Here is a 6,162-nt window from a genome sequence, read left to right as displayed (position 1 = left end):
TAGCTTTTTTTTTTTTTTTTTGAAAGATCAGTTGATCACACTGTCGAGTGTTTATTTTGGGTCTCTTATTCTGTTCCATTGCTTTATACACATGTCTTTATTCAATAACTCTAAGTAAGGTTTGAAAGTAATCCTTTGATTTCAGAATAAAATAAAAGTGCAGCCAAATCAAGAGCTCTTCTTGGTAGTCTTTTGGGTTGTAGTGATATAAATATTCTAAAACTATTTTGTGGTTATTGTGGAACTGAGAAAATGAGCAAAGTTAGTGAGATTATTTCACTCATGGATAATAGCTGACAGGATATTTAAATATTGAATAGGAAGGGCAGCAAGAAAATTATGTGAATTAGACCTAGAAATCTCAGTACAAATTTATTATTGAACACACTGACACATATATTTCATCGACTTGGCAACCTCTAGGCAATAGCATCCAATAACAATAAACAGACTTAGAGCCCAGTTCTTAGATAAAAACATTATTCTACATCAGAAGAAATCAGGGACCTGTGAAGAATTCCGGGGTATGGGTAGGGGAAATGTAAGATGAGACTGGAGTATCTTGTTTTTATAGAAAAAAGGAGAAACCAAAAAAAAAAGTGAGGATATACATTTTTAAAATGTAAAAGTCATTTTCACTGTCAGATTTGGAATAATTTGAGCATCAAAGTAAACAAAAATAATGGATTAAAAAAATAAAAAAATCCAAAACTACATGTGGATAATAAAGAGATACTATGTTAAATAAATGAGAAGGGGAAGCATTTTGTGGAGTAGGGTGCTGCCTATCGATCTCACAGCATTAAAGAGCTTAGAAAATCACCCTAATGGTAAAAAGTGGGTATTGTTAGTACATTTTTCTTGCTTGAGTCTAGTAGGGAATTATAAGACAAGAAACAGGATATTTTTATACTCTCAAAGAATATTTCTAAAGATTTCCTATAAGTGGGTAATCCTACATAGTAGAAAAGCTTTGGGGGTTTATTCTCTAATAACTCACACAGGGCAGGGACAAATAAATGGTCCATGTTCAAATGTGAAATGCCTGTGCTTTCAGAGGCCACCCAAGTCAGGTGCCTTCGGACACACCTCCATGTGGGTAGAAAGCATTGGAACATGGCATGGGAAAGAGACCTCAGATAGTATTTAGGAGAGAACTGTAAAGCACAGGCCTCTTAGTTGCTATGAGCACTGCACCTTAGCTACACAGAGAAGGGGAGTCCATGACTGCACTAGCCAGCAGCAGCTGCCACTAGTCAGCATCTTCAGCGGCGTCTGCAGCACATAGTTACCTGACATGGACCTCAGAGCAACCATTACTAAGTGACAAAGCTCCAGCATTTCGACTTTGTGGATCACAATTCTCTAGAACGGTTTTACTTGCATTTTTTAAAAATGATTCTCACTATTCTGCCTTTCCCTTTGGGAAATTTTGTGAGGGCTTTGAAGGATGAGAATGTATAAAATGACAGCCTCATAACACAAAATAATTCTTTGGAAAAAATCCCCACCACCATGGAACCAAATAGCGTGATAACTCTGCCTACTCCCACACAAGTGAACATCAAGCTGCTAGAGAATTTAGATAAGTAATATATGCTTGATAAATAAGGCCTATTTGATAATCTAAAGTCTACTCGGGTTCACGGTAGTATTTGTCTAGCTTCATCTTTGCTCATTTTTAAGATTTAGCTATTTGGATAAACTAAGCCATACAAGAAACTGCAATATTCTATAATGGAATGTCTGCCCCCACACAAAATGTCCTTTTCCCAAAACCAGGCGTTTAGACGAAAGTCTCCATTCCCTCAGGAGCTTGAAGAAAGTTCCTGCTTGCTAAAAAGGGAGTCATTGTGGCCCTTTCATTAACACAGGACTGGTGTCTATTAACTTGCTTCTGGATCCCATTGTTCCATTGTGGGCAGGGCTAGGTAAGGCTCCCTTTGGCACACCGCCCTATCCCTTCCCCTGCCTCTGCTCAGCACTCTCCTCCCCTCTCACTGGCTCACTGCTCTCTCTCGCATGGACCTATTCTGGAATTCTATCTCAGACTCTTCTCCGGAGAACTTACCTGGCAACTGTCTTTCTCCAGAGCTGCTGGGTTTTTCCATTTAATTAAGAAGGACACTAAGGTCAAATGACACACTTCAAAAAATATACTGTTTCAAAAGAAAGCAACAGAGGAACACGGATTCTCCCGACTACTGGAAACTTTATTCTAGAAATCTCATACCAGTTTTTTGAATTGTGGGTAAATTTTCAGATCTGCTGTTTTGAGGAAAATATTTGGATGCTGTATATGTTTTTTTGAGACTGCCATATCAAAAGGCCGCATACTGGGTGGGTTTGAAAAGAAAAGTTGGTTTTCTTACAGTTCTGTAGGGCAGGCCCACAACACTGACTTGCCAACAAGGATGGTGACATGCAGCCTCTGTGGTGACTGACAAGCCATAGAGTTCTTCAGGGAGCAGCCCCACACAAGTACTGACTTCTGTCATTATGCCTCCTTCTCCCTTTTGCCTATGTCCTCAGTGTGTGTCTGTCTACATGGCTTTTCTTATAGGAACATCAATCACACTGGTTGGAAGGCTACCTTCCTCTACCGTGAACTCATTTAAATTTATATCTTATGTAGCCAGGCGATGGTGGCGTACGCCTTTAATCCCAGCACTCGGGAGGCAGAGGCAGGCAGATCTCTGTGAGTTCGAGACCAGCCTGGTCTACAGAGCTAGTTCCAGGAAGGCTCCAAAGCCACAGAGAAACCCTGTCTCGAAAAACCAAAAAAAAAAAAAAAATTATATCTTATGTGTGTAAGGATGCTATTTGCAAATGATTTTGCCCTCCTAAGTAGTATGAGTAAAGACTTAATCATTCCTATTTAGGAAACATGAGTCTATCTAAGATAGTCCTCTAAAGGCCTTGGAAGTCTGAACTTAAAGGCTGAACATCAACAAAAGTGAGGAGCATCAACAGGATGGATTTCTCTCTTGCCCACCCAATTCCACTGACTGCCTCGGTGCTAACACTAAGCGACAACAGGTCCTGGGTCTTCGAGAGAAGGGAGTGAAATAAGTGAACAATTGGAAGAAGCTGGTATGTAATATGGCCTGTGGAGCAGGAAGGGGTCTTCTAGAAGAAAAGAAAGCTTGTCCGTCTGATAGTAGTGATTAGATCTGGATCAGTAGAGACAAGGCCTCTTGATCTTTGCCTGAAGTGGGAGCTCAGAATGAGGGACATTGTGTTGAGGGATCCCATGGCCTCTGCTATGCTACTGGCCACAGCTCCAAGAGCATCATGGGTGTCTTTGGAAGGGTCCTAGTGTTTGAAAAAAGGCATGGTTTGCAGAAGTCAGCAGGTTAGGGGGCAGCCATGAAGTCAAAGATGAGTACATATCTGACTATATTTTTTCAAAAATACAGATATGGGTAAATTTAATCAAAAATAGTTTTCCAAATCAAAATCTTTGGCAACATGGATAGAGCTTGATTTACAAAGTTTTCACTTAATGAGTGAGTTTTGACTTAAAAATGGTGTGAAATACGCATTCAGTTCAGATTTAGAATTTGGATCTTTTCCCAGACTAATGATACATGGTATGTGTCTCTCTGGAGATATGGGTATTGGCAGTGAGCTGGTTCCCCTTCAGCCTTTCTGAGGGGAAAGAACCAACCTTCTACTGTTACTGTGGTACTAAGCTGTGGTGTTTGGTAGGTTAGCTGTAGGAAATGCATTCTGACTAATGATGTACTTAAGATGGGTTTAGTAGGGTGTAACTCCAGCCTAAGTGGAGGAGCATCTATGTATGGAAAAGTAAGTATTTTAAAGATGTTTAAATGGATCACTGTTAAAAGCTGAAACTTGCTCAAGCTGGAAAATGATTCCCTATAAAATAGTCAGCCATCAAAACAAGTAAGTAGGGGCTCTCTGTAGCACAAAAAGGCTGATTCCCACATTGTACATGGGATTTTGATAGCTTTTTTGTGGATAGAAAGTAGCAGAAAGTACTCCTAAGAGCTCATCTTCCCTCAGAAAGAGTTGCGGGTAATTAGCATTTTTACTTCATTTTACTCCCTGACTCTCATTTGGCTTATAAGATATTAAGTGATGTTCAAGCAATTTGTCTGAGGTAGAGGAGTTTTTTTTGCATCTGCTTTGCATAAATACATCAAACACAGTATTGAGGTACATTAAAGTTATTAGGCAGTTTAATAGAGTGTTTCCTTTTGTGGCTAATGGCTATCTGTAAAATGCAAAGCTTGGCTCTTGTTGAGAAGTTGTTCATAAGTGGTGAATTATCAATGTAGTTAAGAAGTGATTTTTGAGACTTGGTAAAATTAGAAAAAGTGTAGTGATGCAGGCAAAATTTAGTTTGAATATTAAGTGGGACTAAATTATAGGCAGTTAGCCTAATTTGAAGACTAATAGGACTCTGCTTGATCATTTACACCTGTAACGTGCAGGATAATCAACAAAAATATTTTTTGAGGACAACTTAAATTTATGTCATTATCATGTAATATTTGTAACAGAGATTATTATTTAATCTTTAAAACAAGGAGATAGTATAAGAGATCAGCATAACTTGAATGAGATCAGAACTCCTGTTATGGTTGTCTGGAGGACTAGATAGAAAACCATTTTAACTACTTACGAAAGGACACCAGGAACTCAGTAAACAGAAGTCACTAATCAAGTCACAGTTATATACAGCATTATAACACCTATGTGTATTGACAAACAGCCAGTTATATGTAAAGCACATCTAGGTTTTCCCTTCCCTAAGGGCCTTGGTTATTGATGAAACACAAAAACAGGAGCAGACAAATGTCCATGCTATTAAAACATATGTGAAATGAGTTGTGGTAACTGTAATTCTGGGCCTATTTCAGAGTTATCAGAATTACCTATTGTAATCTACATTTTGAGTCATCAACCAATTTAGAAGGGAGATACATAAAGATTGGTTATGGAATTTGTCTTCTATGGAGTTGAAGTTCTTATGTCTTTTGAAAACTTTGTATAAACATTAAAATGAACTGTGAAAGAAAATATATCCTGGCGAACATCAGAGATAGAGTCACACATGTCACTCTGGGGTAGAGTTTGTCCTGGGTTGGGGGTAGCGGAAGGAGCTCAGGCCTTGTTGCTTCTCGAACCTAGCAGGAGAGATGGACTCATACATGCTGCCCAGCGTAGTTTGCCATGGGCGGGTAGGAAGAAGCCCTAAGATAAGAAGGGTCAGGTGCCATTTTGGTGAACAAATGTATGGAGGGAGTGTGAAACAGAGGGATGCAGGGAGGTTGGCGTCCTTGGAGAGAGGTGGATCTAAAGTAGCAAAGGTGGTGAGGAACAGGCTGGTATGTGTGGCTTGCTCGCTATCTGGGGCCATGGTGACAATCAGTTCTGGGCTGCTGTCAAGGGCCATTACTGGGTCTGTGGCCCTGCTGCAGCCTTGATATGTGTTTATTTATGTCCATGGTTCCAGTTACTACTGAAGCCAGTGAGGATGCCAGGGATTTGGGCCACCATACGTGGCCACATTGGTGCCCAAGGGTCATGCCAATGCAGGCCAATAGCAATGTGAGTGTCCTGGGTTGCTACCCAGGGCTATGGAGATGTCTGGGCTTGAGCTGCAGGCAAAGCCATGTCTGGGTCTATGGCCCTACCTCAGCCTGGGTCTTTATTGATATCCAAGGCACGTGTTGCTCTTGAGGATTGGGTGGGTACTCAGAGTCTAGGTCCCCACCTAGGACTGTGTTGCAGCCAGCGTGATGCCTAACTGAGTGGCCTGCATTCCACCTGGGTCCATGTTGGCATCCAGACCCAGGTTGCTGCTGAGTGCCATGTCTAGGTCAGTGGTCCTACTGCAGCCAGGGTCTGTGTTGATGCACATGGTCCATTGATGGGGAATCTTTGCCAACCAATTATCTTTAAGAGGTGGGACAAAGTTAGGGTGGATTTCTGGGACCCAGAGAGAATGGTGCATGGCCCAGGTGTGTGCTCTCTCTTTCTCTCTCTCTCTCTCTCTCTCTCTCTCTCTCTCTCTCTCTCTCTTTCTCTCTCTCTATCTCTCTCTGTGGGTCCCTCACAGCACAGCTGAGCTTGGACTTCTCATTCCTATTTTGTGAGTTTTCCCCTTATAATAAATAATAATATAATTGT

The sequence above is a fragment of the Microtus ochrogaster genome, unplaced genomic scaffold (genome assembly GCF_000317375.1).
Source record: "Microtus ochrogaster isolate Prairie Vole_2 unplaced genomic scaffold, MicOch1.0 UNK135, whole genome shotgun sequence".
NCBI classification, from domain to species: Eukaryota; Metazoa; Chordata; class Mammalia; order Rodentia; family Cricetidae; genus Microtus; species Microtus ochrogaster.
This window is presented reverse-complemented; position numbering follows the sequence as displayed.